The sequence below is a fragment of the Cololabis saira genome, chromosome 20, assembly GCF_033807715.1.
Source record: "Cololabis saira isolate AMF1-May2022 chromosome 20, fColSai1.1, whole genome shotgun sequence".
Taxonomy (NCBI): Eukaryota; Metazoa; Chordata; class Actinopteri; order Beloniformes; family Belonidae; genus Cololabis; species Cololabis saira.
The window spans coordinates 17682929-17704498 of record NC_084606.1 but is presented as its reverse complement, the minus strand read 5'-3'; the positions used below and the strand labels follow the sequence as shown (position 1 = coordinate 17704498).

At 40.4% G+C, this 21570-nt stretch overlaps 1 protein-coding gene across 2 annotated transcripts in view; it reads left to right on the top strand.

Annotated features, from left to right (window-relative positions):
- Nucleotides 1–4756: 4756 nt before the first annotated feature.
- htr2cl1 (5-hydroxytryptamine (serotonin) receptor 2C, G protein-coupled-like 1) overlaps nucleotides 4757–21570 on the top strand; it is a 231268-nt gene continuing 214454 nt past the window's right edge. For both annotated transcript variants that reach the window (XM_061710354.1, XM_061710353.1), the window contains exon 1: nucleotides 4757–5201. The gene's annotated coding sequence lies outside the window, so the exon portion shown is untranslated. The remainder of the gene's footprint in view (nucleotides 5202–21570) is intronic.

Below are 21570 nucleotides of genomic sequence, written 5' to 3'. Positions count from 1 at the left end.
TGTGTGTGTGTGTGTGTGTGTGTGTGTGTGTGTGTGTGTGTGTGTGTGTGTGTGTGTACAAACTTGATACTACTGTGTTAATTTATCAAGACTATAACGTAAACACTTGAAACACTCTTAGGTTTAGTTTTTTTCGGCCAAGTCCAGAGCTGCTCAGTATAAATATTTGACAGCATTTACTCAAAGTTATGAATTATAAACAGTTTGTGTTTAACCTATGAAAATGAATAGAGTAAAGCTTCAGTGTAAAACGATATAAATATGTAACACACTGCCCATCATTTTGAGATTTTAGCCAGCTCCCAGTTTTCCACAGGCCCGTGTGAGAGTCAGCACAACCTTGCAAGAGTAATCACGTACGGTAATTCAGATTGATTAATCGTGGCTGCTTTGGCTGAAGCTCTGGATACTTTGCATCCATCACTGAATGTTATTAGTGACACGTTAGTTTCATATGTCAAATAGAAATGCAATACATGTATCCATTTATTTGCTATTAAAGGGCAGTGGATCAAGGGATATAAACAGTTAGGTATTTTTTTCTTTAGTTTAAGCTGTTTATCTGGGTTTTTATGTCAGTCATATAATAGTTTGTGTATGTAGTTTCTTAGCTTTAATTTGTTTTAGATTTAATAATTGATATAAAACAACAAAATGCCGTGAAAACAACTCTAAATGCAAATAAAGCCCTTCTTGGACTGCAAATTGAAAACAAATGGACCAGAGAGATGGCAGGAACATTAAAGTTGGTCAATTTATCAGTTCAGTACATTCTGAGGAAAACCCCAGCGGCGAGAGAGACAACATAAACATTCTCTTCAAAATCATGTAGCTCATTTACGATCCAAATTCATCATAAAGACTTCAGGAAATGCTAAGTGCAAAGCTTAAACCACCAAAAACAGAAGGGCCAAGGGAGATCAAAAATAATAATGATGATTATAATCATCATCATCATCATCATCATCATCATCATCATCATCATCATCATCATCATCATCATCATATTTAAAAGCCAGAGTCGTTGCGGATTTCCATTTAAGTACAATGTCAATATACAAAGTAGAACAAATATGTTGATCTACTTCTCCAATATGTAAATTTGTAGGGACTTATAGAATAGCAACATATCCCTTCATGTTTGTAATCCTCATATATTTCAGGGGAGTTGCTGTTATTTGTATAACTGAATAAGAAAAACAATTGCACGACTTGAAACAAGATGTTGTCTGCAAGCTTTGTGTGATGGTGGAGAGGAGATGCCTCATGAACCTGCACAACTCTTGTTGTCTTTCAGGAATGAAATGCAGAGCTCCAAATAAAGCAACGAGAGACAAATCTTTCACAGATTAATTTTGTTTTCAACATGGTAAACTCCAGAAATCCAGTCAGACACATTTGAGCTGAATCTGGAGTATTAAAAGTTGGCATTAAAAGCAACGTGCTCTCAAATACATTTGATTTTAAAATTAATACAGTATCCATATAGATCTTAGACTTAGAACAACTATCTGCTTCCCTTTGGAAACAAGCTGCCTTTATCATGAGTGTGCACTTCACAGCTACACAGCAGCACTGCAACAACGCTGGACTGAAAGTACTTTTGACAAAAAAAACAAAACAAAGGTAGGCTATGTGTAACACATGAGTGGTAGATAGCAAAAAAGATCTAACTTTATGTGTTTGTTGTATGTTTTACATACATATATATGTGTGTGTGTGTGTGTGTGTGTGTGTGTGTGTGTGTGTGTGTGTGTGTGTGTGTGTGTGTGTGTGTGTGTGTGTGTGTGCGTGTGTGTGTGTGTCTTACATGTGACAAAAGGTGTTTTAGCAATTACTCCTAAATCTTTTTATGAATATGATATGAACCAAAGAGATTCCCAAGAAGACTTCTCCACAAATCATTCATGTATAAATAAATGTACCAACAAAGAACAAATTACTGAACCAGACTTTATGTTTATTTCTCCTGCCAAGTTGGACATTTTAATATGGGAGTCATCAGAGATAAACTTGCGTTTGGAATCAACCCCTAGCAGTAAGTTGATGAACTGCAAGATGTGTTACTTCAAGGTTGCCTGTGAACAAAACGAAACAAGCAAGTGCCAACCATTTAACTTCTGGGTTGAATCTCATGCTTAGGTAAGATTTGTTGCATGCCATCGATGGGCCGCTGAAAGATGGGTCCAGAAACAAGTCAGTCTGGACTGACTGCCATGTTAAATTGTCTAACTTTTAAAGAGAAATTAACATTACGGCCTAGTTTGAAAAAAAAAGGTTTCGGTCTCGATGGATTGACTTCACATCCATGACATATCTGAGGGGATGAATATTTTTTAGTACTACATCAGGAGAATGTATATAAAGCATTACATTTATTTCTAATATGATTGACAGTCAGCTGAGGCAATGGCTACCCCTGATCTCTCCCTCATCTTTAATTGTAAGGCCACCACGCTTAGTGAAACAATCAGCAGTTTGTACGAACCCAGTTTGCCAAACACAGCAGTTATTGTGCATTTCCCTATGTGAAACAAGCTATTCTGCAGCTATTTCAGTGGGGGGGGTGGCTGAAGTGGTAAGCACAGCTACGTTTGATTGACATGCAGTGGGCGTGTTGCATCGGCTTCCCATGCAACATCTCAATGCAGGATGGAAAAAGAGACTTCAAAACACACTTCAGAACCCAATAGGTCATGTGACTAAACCTTATGTCTATTGTTTTCACAGGTTATGGACGCAACACTGGTTCTGCTGTGTGCAGAACCCACAATTCAGCTCGTTGAGTTTGAGTTAGTTCGTTGCAGAACTGTAAAATTCTTCCTAAGTCCCAAATTAAAGCGTCATACCTTGGAGCTCCCAAGACTTGGATACACCATGTTGATTATGTATTGTAAAAAAAATACCCCAACAACTGGTAGGCTATGTCTTTTATTTTTTGAGCTTTCAGGTGAGAATTCATTGTTGCTGAAGATGTAGATGCGCCTCTACAGCCCTAATGCAGTGTGTGTGTGTGTGTGTGTGTGTGTGTGTGTGTGTGTGTGTGTGTGTGTGTGTGTGTGTGTGTGTGTGTGTGTGTGTGTGTGTGTGTATACTCGTTTACCGCTATTCAAAAACTATTAGTCATCTAAGAGTTGTCACTGCAGGGCTCACAAACTGCTGCAAACATTTCAAGTCTGGGTTGAGGGCCTCCATCAGCAGGACAAAAAAAAAATATATATATATTATTATTATTATAAAAAGGATAATGATTTATTATTATTATTATTATTAGTAGTAGTAGTAGTAGTAGTAGTAGTAGTAGTATACTATACTATTGTTATTAAAGAATATGGATGGATGGGTGAATGGATGGATGAAAAGGATGCCTGGGTCTGGGGCCCTCCATTGTCGGGCCCGCGCGGGTGTCGCCCTGTTGGGGGGTTCCCTCTCTCCGGGCCCGTCTCCGGTCCCCCCCGCTGCCTCTGCGGCGGGGTGCTCCTCTGGTCCTGGAAGGACACTTTTGTGGGGGCGGGTGCACCTGCCCACATTGGTGGCCAGGGCGGCTCTGTCTCTCCGGGCAGGTTGGCCCCCTGCCGGGTGGGGATCATTGGCCTGGGGGGTGAGGGCCTTCTGGCCACGTGTCCGGCCCGTGCCGGGTGGTCGGGGTTCTCCTGGGTCCCGGCCCACCGCCGTGGGTTCCCTGGCTGCCTCTTCCCGTGGTCATGGGGGCCCCTTGGCTGCTGCTGGGGGTGGGTTTCCTCCCGCCCTCTTCTCCCCTCTGTGGGGTTGCTGGTGGCCTGAGTTCCGGGTTCTTCCTTGTCGGCCTCTGGTCTCGCGGGTGGCGGGGTTGTGCCCCCCCCCCCCCTCCACTATAGATACACTTCAGGTGGAGCTTTGACAGGACTATTAGACAGACACACACACACACACACACACACACACACACACACACACACACACACACACACACACACACACACACACACACACACACACACACACACACAGAAATACACATCTGCTCGTACACCTGCATGCTCGCTCTGCAGTTTTGGGGGTCAGATAGTCGCGGTAGCTTAGCTTCGATTCAGTCCTGGGTACCTGGGATAGTTGCTGCTCGTGTCTCTGCCTGTTCTCGTGTCTGTTTGTTTTTTCTCTTGCAGATTTCCAGTGCTCTGCGTTTCCATGTGTTTTTCGCGTCTTGGACTAGCAGCGGATGTCACCCCTCCCCCCAGAAAAAAAAAGGCTACAGTATGTATATATATATATATATATATATATATATATATATATATATATATATATATATATATATATATATATATATATATATTAATAAAATAAATATATGCGACATATATATAAATAGATATAAAAATATATAATATATATTTTATATCAAAAATGCATATATATATATATATATATATATATATATATATATATATATATATATATATATATATATATATATATATATATATATATATATATATATATGCTTTAGGTTCTTACCAGCATGAGATTAACCATTAATATATATGCAGACAGGGTAAAAAAAAAAAAAAGTCTGGGCTGAGGCTCGTTTTGTTTCTTTTTATTTTGTTATTAGTAGAAATCGTGAAAGCCAAGTACCAATTGCTAAGACTTTATTAATGACAAAAATTGCGAGGATTTAGTTTTATAGGGGGGAGTCAACTCGTGTTCAGTGAAGCGAGTGGAACTACCTGCTCTCTCTCTCTCTCTGTTCCTCCCTCCTTCATCTCCGGTCTGAGAGCCTCTCATACCCGACGTTCCTCTCTCAGCCCTGCTCCCGAGTCCCTCAACTTTACTTAAAGGATCAATTAACATTTTATCCCGGGCAACATGAAATCGACAACAGTTTTGCGGAGAACTTAAAGGAGGATTTGGTGTCGTCCCGCCTCGTTGATATGCGCAGAGCGAGTCTCTGCGCGCACAGCGATGGATAGAGCGCGTCCGGCTCAGTGCTCCGCTTCAGCCGCTGAGACCGGGACGAACTGAGACAAACCGAGCCAAACAGAGCCGAACAGGGGGCCAAGCCTGGCTGGGGGGTTCGCCTGCCTTCAACAAATACACAAACCTAATCCCTTCACCCGAAGACAAGACATGGACATATAACAACCGGCTTTATAGAGGTATAAAACGGAAGATAAACTGCGATGATTCAGATTAAATAAACCATTCGGATGTCTTCACGGGTGAGTAGCCTAAACCCCTTTCATTTCAATTAATTTGCACGCCAGGCGTGAAAGAGGGCATTCGGTGCATGCGCCCTTGTGTTTTTGACGCCGGGTGGAGATAAATTAAGTGAAAGTTGGTAATAGCCTAATATGTCTTTTAAATGAAGCGTTATGATTAGACCAAACTTTGACGAGATCAGTGGGCTGCATGTAGGAAAGCGGGCATCTGTAAATGATGTATGCGCGCAGAGGCATCTCTGGGTGCAACATCCCTGCGGAGAAGTGACCGCACCACTGAATTCCCTGCTGAACCAAACGGTTAAGTTCCTGATTATGTGGAGAACTGTGTTAAATGTTAAATGTGCCGGGAAACAGCCTTTTTAAATTAATTAAAATAATTCCTCCTCTGTGTTTGGACCAAGACACCCATGTCAGGTGCTGGTTTTATTAGATGTTTGTCTCTGGAGATATGATTTCAGGGTGTGCGTCCCGCTCCGAGAGGGCGCGGCTGTTTTGCGTCCCTTCTGCTGCTCTGAGGGTCGCATTGTGTCTCGGATCAGGGTGCGATTCAGACACTGATGCACAGAACTGTGGTTACTTTACCTCTGCTCTGTCTGCGTGTGCGCGCGTTCATTCAATGAAAGTGCGCTAATCTTCTTGCGTCCAGGAAGGATTAGTGCGCATGGGACATTTTTGGACCTGCTCTCTCTCTCTCACTCTCTCTCTCTCTCTCTCTCTCTCTCTCTCTCACACACACACACACACACACACACACACACACACACATATATATATATATATATATATATATATATATATATATATATATATATATATATATATATATATATATATATATATATATATATATATATATATATACTGTATATATCTTTGACATCGCAACGGAGGTTGAAGCTGGGAGGTTTTCTTAAAAAAATTATGCTTTTGTTTTAGTTATGAAAAGCACTTCGTGTTGCACGAGTTGTATAAAAAGTGCTAAACAAATAGAGTTTGACTAATTTAACATGACTTATGCCAGATTCAACCCAAGGAAACGCTGATCCTCAGTGGAAGGGATGAAAGGAACAGGGGATGCGTATATGGCAGCCCACTCTTGCACGCTTTGTCTCTCTCACTATTTTTCTCCCTGTGTCTCGGTTTGGATACATTTCCATTTTAGCTAGTTCGACGCAGATGAAAATGAAAAAAAAAAAAAAAAAACATCAACAAAGTCTATTTGCGGTGAGCATGATTGTTTTCCCTCACCAGCCCAGCCACGGGGCTGTATTGCTCCTGATGGATGTTATATTAATGAATTGTCGAGTCTGTATGGGTGGGGATGTGACTCATATGCCAGGTGGACAGCACTAAGAGAAAAAAATGTTTTTTGTCTTTGCCTCTATTTGGGAATCTGAAGAAATTACTGACTCGAAAACTATAATGTTTGACTTCGTTTGGGGCAGCTTATGTGTCCTGCAGGGTACTGTGACGTCATAAACCCAAATCAGAGTATTATCCAAGGTACTCAGATATTCAGATGGTTCTGTCTTTTTTATTTCACTTTTTTGTCTGTAGCTATAGTTGCAGTTCTGTTACTTACTTACAAACTACTTTCAACAGTCCAAACTCCAGCGGTGGTCTCAGAATTCAGTTTGCCAATACGGCATCTCACCTCATAAAAAATGTATGCCATGTTTGCCTAATCTGATTCATACACGCTACCTTTCAATACCTTTTCTTATCTTAGAGGTCAGTAAAATGTCAAACGGCAATAAAACGGTGACGGAAAGTTCTTGGACGAAGCAACTGGACACAAAAACACGACTTAGTTACTTCAAAACATCTGACTCTAATCTTTTGCTTGACAGTCTCGTATCGCCCTGCCCACCAAATATAAATTTTGTGGCCTGTTACACGTGATACAACAGTCCTTTTTGGAGTATTTCATGAAATGCGTTGATGGTGTGTTCTTCAACATAGTTATTTTCATATACATCAGGACAAAAATCAAGTTTTCACACAGCTCAGTGTGGTTGTCACACTTCTGAGAAGGTTGGATTTTGACTTTCGGGCAAAACCTTTCCCTCCATGTTTCTATTTCCATTTTATTGAGAAACACATCCTGATGCTGTGTAGTTGGTATTCATAGCATTAAAAAGCAAATATTTCTCTTTTCTGGCAGAGGTATGGCTGTGCTTAGAAGAACACTTCAGTCAAAGTCCGGAGGGGGTGGGGGGGGGGTTGTTAGAGCAACCACAAGAGACGGACAAAGCCATGTTTACGTAAAGATGCCTCCCTGTCTCTCATACACAAACATATTCCATTTGGCACAAGGTTCCCCCAGTCCAAATGCCACATCTATCCATCACGCCTATTATTAAATTCAGAGAATTACTAGAGTGCATGAGCAGGCTTGACATGTGTTTCTTCTTTCCTCCTTTGTGAAAAAAAACCCAACTAATCTATAAAACAAGACTTGCTCTAAATGGCTGCACAGTACACAGCAGTAACTGCAGGGATAAGAGCGGCTGAAAATAGATTTTGAAGCGGAGGCCGATAATGCATGAAATTAAATGGATAGTAATTAGGAGGTAGGCTCTTGTGGTGTGTAACAAAAATTAATTTATAATTGTCATTGTTTGTGCGAATGCATGCAATAACTGTTTATCTATTCTTCTCTGCAGACATTGCGCAATGTTGAACCTTTTCAATCAACAACTTCTTGCAATAATTTTGGCTACAAGAAGAAAGCATTGTTCTATTTCCTTGTTTTCTTTTCAGGCCATTTCTTTTGGCTGCTTGTTTAGAATCAGATCCCATAACAAATGAATCTTAATTTGCACCATTGAACACCGATCAAGTAAGCAGTATTTCACTGTACAAAGATAATGCTGTTCTACTTTTCTATTCATCCAAAACTTCTCTTGGTTGTTATTTTGCTGTTCAAGTAAACAAGAAATGAAATCTGATTGCATGGGCTCATTCTTGCATTTCCACCCCACATGTGCCGGCTTCATTCAGCTTTCTCTCTCCTCCCTATGGTTCCTGCCAGTTGTGCCTCCATGTTAGCATGCAGAGACGATTACGGCACTCTATTCAGTCATTCAGCAGAAGAGGATTTCATTTGCCTGAATTGTCTCAGTCTCTTCTGGCCAAGTGCTACAAGATTAAAGTGACAATCAGTCAAGGGAGACGGCAACGACTGGTGCCTGCACCATCTGTGTTGACTTGTTGGTGGTGTGCAATCAAAGGATCTTGGTTTTGAGCTTTAACTTCACCAGTGAGCTGCTGGGAGACAATCCTTCATTTGTTAATCAATCTGTGTTAGAGAGGGATCCTCATGGCTGCCTTCTTCCAAACGGGAAAACACAGACAGATAAAGATGCTTTTGCAGCCTGATTACATTTTTTTGTCATGATAATTGCATAGCTTTGTGTGTGTAGATGTGTGTGTAGATTGGGATCTCCATACTACGATGACTCAAAAACCAAATCACATCCTCAAGGCTGCAATGCAAAGTAGCATCCATCCGTCAAACACTGCAGCTTGAGTCTGAGTAGCTTTATCTTTGCTTCTGGCTGTCAAAGAAATTTTGAAGTGGAAAGCGCAACTGCTCCTGACATATCATGTTCCCTTCTGGTGTTATAAAGAGAATTTTGATTTATTTAAAGTGCTTTGGTGCTTTTGGAGTCAGCAAAAATACATGCATTGCCTGCAGTTTAAAAATATAAAAAAGTGAGACTGCTCTTAAAGATGAACACTTTTTATATGGGAAATCAATCACAAATGAGAAAACACTTTTCCATTTTACCTCAGAATTGGGTTTCAATTAAATGTAAAACTTAAACTGTCCGGACTGTCTTTAGCAGTCATACAGTATGTGGTATTTTAGATGTTAATTGGTGAACATTAACCAGGGATTCACGCCGAAAGCGTCAAAAATATCGCCTGTGACCGCGCTTGCAGTGGGCGGGGCTTCAAGCTGCGCGCAGAACTGGAGGGAAAAAAAGTGTATATAGCCTACATATATCTATATATATATATATATATATATATATATATATATATATATATATATATATATATATATATATATATATATATATATATATATATATATATATATATATATATATATATAGTGTACACATCTTCGGTTTCATCTTTACCCACTTTGGGAAGCCTGCTTCTTTATATTTCAGCAGTGCATTAGCTGAGGAAGCGCAAGGATCGGCGTCCATCTGGGTCCACAAAGTGCTACTAACCCGGCAACTCCGTGGGGAATTTCATCGTCTGATATTGGATTTTCACGATACTTGGTTTGGGCGTTGTTTCTGCCTAGGAAATAGTGAGTTTGATGCTGTTCTTAACAAAATTGGTCCCCGGATCAACAGGATGGACATCAACCATCGGCGAGCCATTGGTTCGGTGAACGTCTCCAGTCTGTTTGCGGGGAGCACCACTGACAAATACACCGGGTAGTTGTGAATTTGGTCGTTTGTGATTAATAAGCACTGTTTTTAATGATTTTTCGTTGGATCGATGTAGCTAAATAAAATTCAGGTTCAGACCATACAGCTCCTCAACCATCAGTTACGTGTTTCACATGAGCAGAGTTCAGTTAAAAACGGCAGTCAAATCAGCAAAAATGTCACTTTGCTGGATGAAATATATTAATTCCTGATAAGATAAGTTTGTGTGTGCACCGCTATGCTCGTATATGCATGTGAATAATTGTATGTTTGTGTGTAGACAAAAGTGCGTGCATTGAGGCTTCTCGCTTTGGGAATCCCGGTCTGTGATTGGACACTCCCATCGCTCCAGACGCCTCCGACGCCTCTCGCAGCGAGCTTTCATAGACAATGAATGGCAGCCGGACGCTTTCGGTGTGAATGCATAGTTAGGGATAGTTAGGGATTACCCTTTTGTTTTGAGATAATGGAAACTCAGTCTCGTGTTTGTAAAGTGAGAATAGATTATAAATATTAAAGGAGCTTGAGGCAGGATTGAGGCAGAATTTATGAAAGAAATTCGTATACGTCTTAAGTTTTCTAGTAATAATGTCAGATGAAGCGTTCCAAACCAAAAAGAATGAGCCCTCTAGCGTATCTCTCCGTTGCCTTGAACAGGCTGTGTGCTGCAAAATGTGCTGCAATTCGGAGTCCGAATTTCCCGCGCTGGGTTGCGGATGTGACGTCAAATGACGCTGCATGCGCGTTCTCCCCGTTCTCCCGTGCCGGCTTCGCTGTTGGCTGCAGTACCCCCAACGGCCGTCGTGGTGAAGGGTGGCGCTAGAGAGTCTCATTTCTTAAAAGGAGCCTCATGCTCCTTTAAGGCTTTCCAAATGTATAAATTATTTATTTAAAGGGGACCTATTATGAAAAACACATTTTATCTTGCTTTAACATATATAAAGTGGTCTCCCCTCAGCCTGCCAACTCAGAAAAGGAGGAAAGCAACCAAATTCTGCAGTGTCTGATTTACATCGGTTGGCCTCCAATGCGTGAAACCACGCCCACAACTAACTCTGGTCGGAACAACAACAACAACTCCGCCGGCCGGAGCTTCCGCCATTTTTTCGTAGCGGTGTATCGTGATGGCGTCTGTTCGAGCTAGACATGCGAATTGCTCTGTTGTTGGTTGTAAAAACCAATACAAATGCGTCATACGCGTCATTCAGGCAGCCAATCAGCACAGTACCTCATAATCATAGCCTCCCCCGCCCACTCAGAATCCTGCATAGATAATGAGGTTAGAGAATGGGAAGATAAAGACATGGCTCAGAGGCTGAATTTCTCATTTATTTAGCAAAAAAAAAATCAAAAGCTTGTTTTTAAGACATTCAAGGCCTGTTTAAAATAGGGATTAGATGCCATAATAGATCCCCTTTAAAAAAAAGGGAAAAAAGGTTATTTACATTTTAAAAAACAAGGAAGTTTAGTGTTGTTTATTGAGCAACCTCAATAAAATGTCAAATGTGGAAGAGAAATACAATAATTACAGATTTTGTAAAAATGATGTATCAATTCCTTAGCAGTTTTTAATTTTATTGCATAAATTTATTGCATAAATTAGCAATAATTTATGCCCCCCATAACAAAATTAGGAACTGTCCCTGAAGATAACCACCAACAGTGCAAGTCTGGGGGACAGAAATGTTCCTCAGCATGTCCAACACTGGACCCTTACCCGCTGAAATCCCTCATCTTTACTCTTTCCACTCCATGCAGTCTCTCTTTTATTGTATTTCTGAACATGTAGCCGTTTTCAGTGATCTCAGACCTCGAGGGCTGTGGAGAGAGTGAATATTGTTTATTCCCAGAAGTACATAGAAGGATGGATTAATATATTCGTCCTCAATAATATCTAAATTTGGGAAACCTAAGGGTATGACACCTGTTGTCCATTTGTTTTTTCTTTTATTGTGATTTGTGACTTTTTTAGATTGAAAATATTAAAAGACAGGAGAGAAAAATAAAATTAATGTATTTATCATCTTGTTCACCTCAGTTCTCTGTGATGAAATTGTGCAACATAATTTAATCTGCAGCATTTTTAGTGTTTATTTTATTTTTAGTGCTTAAACAAACCTGAAGAGACCATAAAAGCTGCATCAGTGCTTGGCAACAAACAAGATTAAACAAGTGTGAAAAGAGAAGATAAAATAAAGGGATAGATAGCATGAAAAAGTATGAAGAAAAAAGATAGAAATTTGAAATTAAGAGAATAGATCAGAGAGATGGGATACAGACTTTTTGCGCATTGTGACCTTCACTTTTCTTTGAGCAGATTATGTCCAACTGTCTTTCAGTCTGGCATTTAAGCTCATCAGTGCAGCAGGGGTTGTTATAATCTGCAACAATTTCATTCTCCAATCTCAACACGTAATCGTAGCTTCCGCTGTGGTTTCACCCAGCCTATTTTTCATCCGTTTACACTTAATCTCAGGCCCTTGGAACCACTATTAGAGAGCTATGCAGGGTGGAAATCAGTGTGTAATATATTGCTGCTTGGAAATCCATGAAAGGACCTTCTTTTACTTATATATATATATTTCTAAAATGTATTCCTGATGGTGAAAGATACATTGCATAGATAAAAATATATTCCGCCTCAATAACGGCTGCACATCAATATCAAAGACTCTACATTGACATTGCAGAGATTTTCCTTAATCTGCGCGTGTAAAATGATCTGACACCCCGTTTGAACACGACTGTAAAATATCTGCTCCCCTACATGCTTCCGCTGTACGACCCTGTACACTTTGAACACACACATGAAAGAAAGTTACAACAGTGTCATTCCGGGCGACAGCCATGACAGGAACTTTTTTACGCACCTGTGCACATCCAGACAGACGCACAGGAACGTCGGTCCTGCTGTCAGCCTCTGTGTTTGAGTGACTAACAACACGACAGACACACCCACGGATTCAAACACAAATTCAAACGGTCCTACGCCCCTTTGCACGTCCGTGTTGCCTGTCTGTCCTCATGCTATTTGCAGTGTCCCTCATGGGAAACTATTTTATTTCTTTGTGGAGACCAGGAAATACTAAAGTTTTAAGGAACTGTCTCTGTTTACATACCCATGTGTGCGTGGAAATGCAGTCATAAGAACAAAGAAAACACTCCCTCTTTCAGTGGCTTTACATATCAGAACATGATATTGCCAAAGTTAGCTGGTCTACACCAAGTCTTAAAATTAGTTTATTATTAGTGTCATTCATTTAACAAACAATTGAGCCAAAGCTTCATAATGAGTACCTGGTAAAACTAAATGCACCCTTATTGCTTCCACAGAAATAAAACATTTATTTGTCCAGGTTAGCTCAGGCGCTGCTATTCAAACACACATGATGAACTGATTGTCGAGCATAAGCTATAAAAGATGAAGTTTTGGCAGTCTGCTAATCTGGATTGTTCAGGTGTATCTAAACACAATGCCAAGGAGGAAAGACATCAGATGTGATCTTAGAGAAGTGATTGTTTCTGCCCATTAGCCTGGGGAGTCTAAATCAAGCTCCGTCGAGTGTTTGGAGTCAAATGATTCTGCAGTTTAAACAGTATTTAATTAAAGGAAATCATTTAACACAGTTGCTAGTCTTTCCAGGAGTGGAAATACCGACAGCTCTAGTAGGTATATATCAAGATTAAATTGTTTAAAGCTTAATCTGGTCCTTTTGAATTGACCATTAACTTTTCTGTGCAGTGGGGTAGGTAGTTTTTGCAGATGGTGGTTTCTGTGAGTTGAAAAAAAAAGAAAGGTTCATCTGAACTTGTATTTACCCAGTTTTAAAATCAGGTCAGGGACCAATTTAAAATATAAAAGGGTAAAGACAGAGAGGAAGAATTTAATTAAATATGGAAATTAAATATTGGCAATCCTTAGACTTAGTTTGAACGTGCCCAACATAAAACTGAGTAGTTGCATTTGGTAACTTCTAAGGTGTGTGGAAGTTCGCTTTTCTTTGATTGCTCCATCATTTGTCGTTTTCCTGCAGCCTCCTCTATTTCATTCACTCGTTCGTTCCCTTGCTGCTGTCCCTCTCCTTCGATATTCAGACCCTTAATTCAACACTCCCTTGAAGCCCCTTTGGCAGCAATTACAGCTTCTAGTTTTTTTTGGTGAAGTCTCTACAGGCTTTGCAGACCTGGATATAGGCACTTTTATCCCACTCTTCCCAGCAGTTTCCATCAAGTTCTGTCAGACTGGAAGGGAAGAATCTTTGAACGGTTCCTCTAGGTATGTTCACATGCTTTGAGTGAGCTACTCAATGACAGGCAGAAATGTCCAGAGCCATTTTATTTGACTTGTTTATGTGCTTTGGTTATTTGTTATCCAGAAAGGTAAACCTTACCTTCATTCATCTCCGATTAGGTTCGGAAATCTGTCAAAAAGAGCACATTTCTTTATCATAATAATGATTTCTTCATTCTTGTTGGATTAGTTGATGCTGTTTAGAAAATTCTGTTCTTTTCTTCAGCCCAATACCTCACTAAATCTTTTCTATCTGCCTTCTGGTGCTGTGTTAGTGTGGATTAAACACTCCTGCTCATCTTAACTTGATGTTTAGTTTAGTTTTTGCTGTTTATATTCTTGGGAGCCCTGTGATCCTGCAAAGGATAAACTGGTATAGAAAATGGATGGATGGATGGATGGATGGACGGATGGATATTCTCCGGTGTGTGCCTTTCTAAACTATGTTAAATCCATTCAGTTAGGGTAAATTAACTGTCGTTTAGTAACAATAATGCCTTTGGAACATTTAAAGAATGGTAAATCCTTTTGCAGTGTTTGCTGCATTTGGGGAAAATTTGAAGGAAACTGTATCAAACAAGATAAAATGATGAAAAAAGTTCTGTATTTTATTTTTTGTTGTATTATTTGTATTTTATTTATTTTTTAATGTAGTATTATTCATATTTTCGATGTTTTTACTGTAAGGTGTCCTTGGGTGCTCAGAAAGGCATCAACAAAATAAATGTATTATTTTATTATTAAAAAACAAATTAAGGAGAATATAACGGAAGAGACCCAAGACACCTAAAGACAGGTTTCAATCCAAACATCTAAACCCTTTATTGCAAGCAAAGGTCGGTCTAACACAAAACAACAGTCAATGACTCCTCATTTCAGCAAGTGGAAAGTTAAAGTTTAATTAATAAATTGGTGCAAATCAAACATTAAATGGCAGTCCTTCAAAGGGAAGATTGCTGTTCTTGCGTTCTTCAGGTTTTCACTTCCCATGGCAAAGCGACCTTGGGCTGGATGCTGAACCTCATGTGGCCTCCTAGCACACTCACTTATTTGTAAGTCACTTTGGATAAAAGCGTCAGCTAAATGAACGGAATATAAATCAGGGGTAAAGACAATGAGGCCCTCTAACCAGGATGTTAGCAGGAAAGGTCCGAAGCAAAGCAAACACATGCTTCTGACCGTTGGTCAATGCTGAGATGCTGAGGCTGTTTTTGTTACTCTACCTATCATCTGTTGTCTTTCTTTTATTTCCCTCTTTTTAAAAAGATATGCTTCTGATGTTCCCTTCCCTTGTCTCGCCTGTACAGATGCTCTCTTTCTCTTTTATGGACTCATATCTTTTTTTCTGTTCTTTTATCCCAGCATGTTTCCTCTCCTCTTCTGCTATTATTCAGTTTTCCCTCTATGGACCCTCCTCATTTGCGCTCAAAAACTCAGAAGTTGGAATTTCTTTCAGTCCTTCTCTTACCCCCGTTTCTTTATTTGTCTTATCCCCCCGTAAAATCTCAGTTTATTCTCCCAGACTGCTGTGTGCTTTTAATCTCTTATATCATATCATCTCTCTGCTCCCTCTGAAAATCTGTTTTCAATTTTTCATTAGTTTAAATATCTTTTCTGACATGCTTAAGTCTCAGTTTGCTCCCAACTTTTCTTTTTTTACTCTCCATGCCTCCAACTGCTTCAGGCCCTTCCCTTCATCCTTTGCTTTCTGCACTCAAACCTTCTTCTTTCTTTTCTGACCTATTCTTACACCCTCGTCTCCCTGGTTCATTAAATGTTTGCCTGAACCATCCGCGCTTGCCCCCCCTGGTTCATCTCCATTTCACCCATTTCAATACATTTTTTTCCCATTTTTCATCTTCTTAACTAGCTTTCCACCACTCTCGCCATGCTTCTTTACCTTCCCAACTTTCATTTCCTGTCTCTTTCTTTCACTTCTTTACCTGTTCTGATTTTAGGTCCTCTTACCTCTAAACTCTTAAGGAATTCTCTTTCACTTGCCACACACACACTCACACATTCTGTCAACTCACATGCTGATGTAGTCTCAGGAAAGTCTTCTTTTGAAGGTGATGTGCTGAAGGGATTTATCGGTTTCACTACTTTTTGACATTTTGACACACATATATATACACTTCAGTGAGTGTACGTGTCGCCACGCACAGTTCACCACTAAAAATGTCACTTAGCTTGTCAGTTTATCAACCTCCAAACTCCCCCGCACTCTTTTTTTCATACTCATTCACACGAACATGCATACTTATTAAAGTGCGTAGAGCTTAATGTACGAAGAAGCCTGCAAGGTTAGAGCGATTTGCCTCCCGCCCACCGTGTCTGCCATTCAATACACCGGGCATCATTTTCTCCAACAGTATTAAACTTTGCTATAAAAGCATCACTAAGCCGGGCTTGGGTAAAGCCATTAATCACGGATAATTAACCTTTGATGATGTCACTCCCTCTTATATACTAATACACAGATTTATCGGCCGAGGTCAAATCCATACAGAGTAAGAAGCATTTGCATTGATTTCTTTGTCACGGCTGAGGATGATTCTCTGCAATGGGAGGGAGAAAGAAAAGAAAAATATAATTGTAGCTATGCAGTCTGATGTGCTAGCCTGTTTCAAAAGGAAAAGGTGCAAATCACTTGGGAGGACATGAAATGGTAACCTGCTCTTTCAGTGTACAGAAATTGGACTCAGTCAAGCAAAGCTGAGAGGCTTCGAGTCAACTTGATCATTTATTTAGTGGGAGCTGAACGTTAAGTAAAACTGTGCAACCTTCTAACCGCTGGATGTTTGGACGAGCAGTCAGATAACAGTTGTTGTTGTAGACTTTTAAAATAGTTTTTCTGATAAACAAAATGCACGAGCAGCTTGTTTACTTTTCTTTGATAGGATTTTCAGACCCTGGTGGCCTTTATTAGATGGTACACAGACAGGAAACCAGAGAGGGAGAGAGGGGGGAATGACAACACAGCAAGGATCACAAGTCGGGCCTTGAACCTGAATCCGCTGTTACAAGGATTCAATTCAAGTTTTAGTTCCAGTCTTTCATCAACAGTCTGATCTGTGAGCATGCTCGTGAACTGTACTCTTTTTTGATTTTGAGGATATCTGTCAAGTCAACTTTATTTATGTAGCAACTCTAATAATAATAATAATAATAATAATAATAAATGGTGATTAAATATAATGTAACAACAACCTTGAAATGAAACAATAAAATGATAAAGCTAATAAAAGAAAATAAAACTGAATTAATTACACTGTTGGGATAAAACATTCAATCTATGTCAAAAGCATCTTTAATAGATATTTAGAAATCGTAATCTAGGAGCAGTTGTTACATCCAGTAAGAAGCCTTTTCCACAGTTTAGGAGCTGCAACCATAAAAGCTTGATCGCCCCTCATTTTGAGTCTCCTTCTGGGCACCTCTAAAAGCAAGTGCTCAGATAATAATGCTCTGGCTGGAACATGAAGTAGCCCGTTCATAGCTTTAAAAGACAGTAATAACATTTTAAAATCAACCCTAAATTGAAACAGGATACCAGAGAAGAGAACGCAACACTGGTGTGATGCGTTCACTCTTGTGAGGGGTCAGCAGAGATTCGACCTGCCCGTTTCCTGGTCCTGGACCGTTACAGATCGTCGATAGATGGGAGGTTAGTCCCAACTATCCTCTCTGCAGTCCTGATAGTCCGTTGCAGTCTGTGCCTGTCCAGTTTGGTGGCTGATCCAAACCAGACAGTGATGGAAGAGCAGAGAACAGACTGGATTATTGCAGTGTAAAAGGTGATCAGCAGCTGCTGTGGCAGGTTAAACTTCCTGAGCTGCCGCAGGAAGTACAACCTCTGCTGCGCCTTCTTCCTGACGGAGTTGATGTGGGTGGACCACTTCAGGTCCCGGGAGATTGTGGATCCCAGGAACTTGAAGGAGTCTGTGGAGGAGACGGTGCTGTTGAGGATGGTGAGGGGGGGGAGTGGCGGTGGGTTTTTCCTGAAGTCCACTGTCATCTCCACAGTCTTGAGCGGGTTCAGTTCCAGTTGGTTCTGACCGCACCAGTGGACCAGCTGATCCACCTCCTGTCTGTACGCGGACTCGTCACCTTCCCGGATCAGGCCGATGACGGTGGTGTCGTCCGCGTACTTCAGGAGCTTCACAGACGAGTCCCCTGAGGTGCAGTCGTTCGTGTATAGGGAGAAGAGCAGTGGTGAGAGGACGCACCCCTGGGGGGCGCCAGTGCTGATGGTACGGGTGCTGGATGTGATGCTCCCCAGCCTCACCTGCTGCCTCCTGTCACTCAGGAAGCTGGTGATCCACTGACAGGTGGGGGCAGGCACGGTGAGCTGGGTGAGCTTCTGGTGGAGGATTGCGGGTGCGATCGTGTTGAACGCCGAGCTGAAGTCCACAAACAGGATCCTCGCATAAGTCCCTGGGGTGTCGAGATGATGCAGGATGTGATGCAGTCCGATGTTGACTGCATCATCCACCGACCTGTTTGCCCGGTAAGCAAAGCAAAACAAGCAAACTGCAGGGGGTCGAGCAGGGAGCCTGTGGTGTCATGGTGAAATGCAGTGAAAGGAGCCACAAATCATAACACAGACATTTGTGTCAAATTATTTTATTCAAGAAAAAAAATATTGAAATGGACTAAACAGAATGCACAAAATGTTATATTTTATGTGTGTGACAGCTCCTGTTCTGTCCGGTTCTGTTCTATCAGTGGCCCTTTCGAGACTTGTGAGTATATTTAACAGTTGTAGTGATCTTGTATTATTCTTCTTTAGTGGCTTGTTTAAACCCATCGGTTCAAGGCAGCAGAGCCTCTTGGTGAATTTAAGCTCTTAAGCAGAGTGCAGCAGCCATTGCAGCAAAGACAAAGAAAGCGAGACTGCATCTGTCAGTGTTCAGGTAAATCACAAGACACTTTGTTGGACAGCATCATAAAAACGATGCAGTGATGAAGTGTCTATTATTGGCTGTGATTTGAATTTACATTACTGTATTGCTCCTCTCTGGCTTACCACCCACAAAACTCCGGGGTGGCTATGACTCAAGTAAGACTCCACTCTGAGATTCTGTGGCTTGATCCCCACCCTCTCCGCATGTTAAAGTTGTCACAGATAATAACTGGTTAAGACTTGCTGCTGTTCACCTTCAGGGAAACTTCTTATGCTACCATCTCTGCAGATATTTCAGCAGATTTAACCTCTTTCTTTCATCCTGCTGCTCCTGAACCCACATATCCCTCTTGACAGCTGCCGCTTAATCGTGATAAAAGTGTATGATTACTGATAAATGTTATCAGTGCCTACATATTCATCATACTTCACTGCATTAGTGTCCGTTTTTATCTCTTATCAACGTCAAACAGATTATTAGGCTCGTTGAAAAAACTGCCAACATTTTGGGAAGGTTGTAATAAACAGCATCTTTCGAGGCCAGTTGCACTCACCCCCAGCTGGATGAGAGGGTCCGCTACCGGTGCTTATTTTTGTGAATTATAGAAAGAAGATAGTACAGAAAATAGTACAGAAAATAGTACAGAAGAGAAGATAAGAAGTCTTTATCGTCGCTGAACAAGTCCAGTGAAATTTGCAATGCAGCCCTTGTGTACCAAAAAAAAGGAATAAAAAGAAAAACAACATCAATACAATAAAGTACAATAAATACAATAAACTTTTAAATACAATATAAAATACAATGAAAATGTACATGTGAGTGCTCTTGTGTGGCTTGGGGGTGTATGTGTATTGCTGTCGGGAGGGAGGAGTTAGGAGGTGTCTGGGGGTGATGAGGTGTGTGAGGTTATTGGGAGATTTTTCCTCAGTCTTCTGTTTTCTTACCATAAAGTATAATGTGGCTATGTTTTAGGATGGACTTTCCTGTCTGAGTGATGTTTTTGTTCTTTCTTTTTTCTACTGCTGTCGAGTCAAACAATGTTGCTGAGAATCAGGGCAGGGTGTCAGGGCAGTTGGCAACCATCCACGGATGAATTATCTTCTAAAAAAAAGGCTTAAAATGTTAGCATGAGGCGATGTAATTGTTTCAAACAAAATGTAGGATTAAGCGGTTCATACACACTCAGACTAATCTTAAATGTCTAACCAAGTGCGTGAATTCATAAAAGCTGAGCCACTTCGTTTCTGAACTGATCAAGTGGACTGAGGAAAGCAGTGCAGGCTAATGTTCAAATGAGTCAAATCCCCATTATGTTTGCAAACAGACCAAAGCTAACCCTCACTGAGTGTGAAAGGTTTTAGGAAGATTCCAGTCTTCCAGTCAAGTTCTACTTGACTTAAGATCAAAATATAATTTTTTTTATTAAACAGTTTATTATGCTCGTTGACCTGGTGGTTTATGTAAGTCTTGTGTCTAAACATATTAAACATATAAAGTACTGATGATAATTTTACCGTGGTGCATATTACTAAACGTAGATATACCTTTATAGTAAACTATAAAGTAGATTATTTACCTTTCAGAAAAACAATAAGTTAATGCTGAGTAGTGTCAACGTGAGGAATATTTTCTTATGAATTTCTCACTTCTAAAAACCATGTCTCCATCTTTTCTTTTTTAATTGGTTTGCCTACTTTCAAAAGTGAGAGATAAGAAGTTTGTCATATTAAAGTTAATCTTTGAACTTGTCAGAATCTTTCATGATGAAGAAAAAATAGAAATATTTTCAAAGAAAATAAGAATTCATGGTTTTGCGACACCTGCAGAAATTGAGTCTTTTTAAAGACTCAATTCACATTCACTTAAGAGATTAGTTTGGATTCATTCACCAAGAATGTCTATAAAACCTTGTAGAAGTTCCCGCCAGGACTCAAACTAAAACGTTTACGGGCAGATGCTTAAATCTGTAGACTGCAGGCTTGCAGGATGACGGGTTAGAAATGGCGCATCAAAGTACCCTTTATTTCAAGAAGCCTGTTGTCAGTCAAAGGAGAGGGTATTTTATTTACTTTTAGATTTATTTTATGTGTAATTATACTTTTGAAAAGGAGGTATAATGATTTATATAACTATTTTCAGCTTAGACGTCAAAAAGTAATCAATAAGCGCTGTTATAAGCATTTGAAGCAATCGACCTGGTTGTTGACACTTGAGTCCAAAGTGTTTTCAGCACGTGACCTGTTGGTTCAAATGTGCCGAAGGTTCAAATGAAAACCTTTTTTTGTCTCTCCATCCCAAAAATGCAAGTTATTAAGTCTGCATTTATTTTGGAAGAGCAAATGAAATGTATCCACTTCCAGCAGTCAGTAGGACCCTCTCCAACCAGCCGTTTCAGGGATCCTAACCGATTTTTGTGACACCGCTCTTTCATGAGAACCAATGAGGAATGCAGGCCGCATTCTGCAAGCTGGCATATCATTGGCTAGTAGTCATGCATCGGTATACAGTATAGACATCCAAAACCCTGTGAATTTACCATCCATCCATCCTGTACCCACTTCATCCTGTTTTGGGTCGTGGGTTGGTGTGTTACAACCAAGACAGGCCAGCAGTTGATCAGAGAGTGACACACAAACCAAAAAAGTCAAATAACCACAGTCACACGTATACTAACAATATAAAACCACATTCATCTTCTTGCAATGTCATAGAAA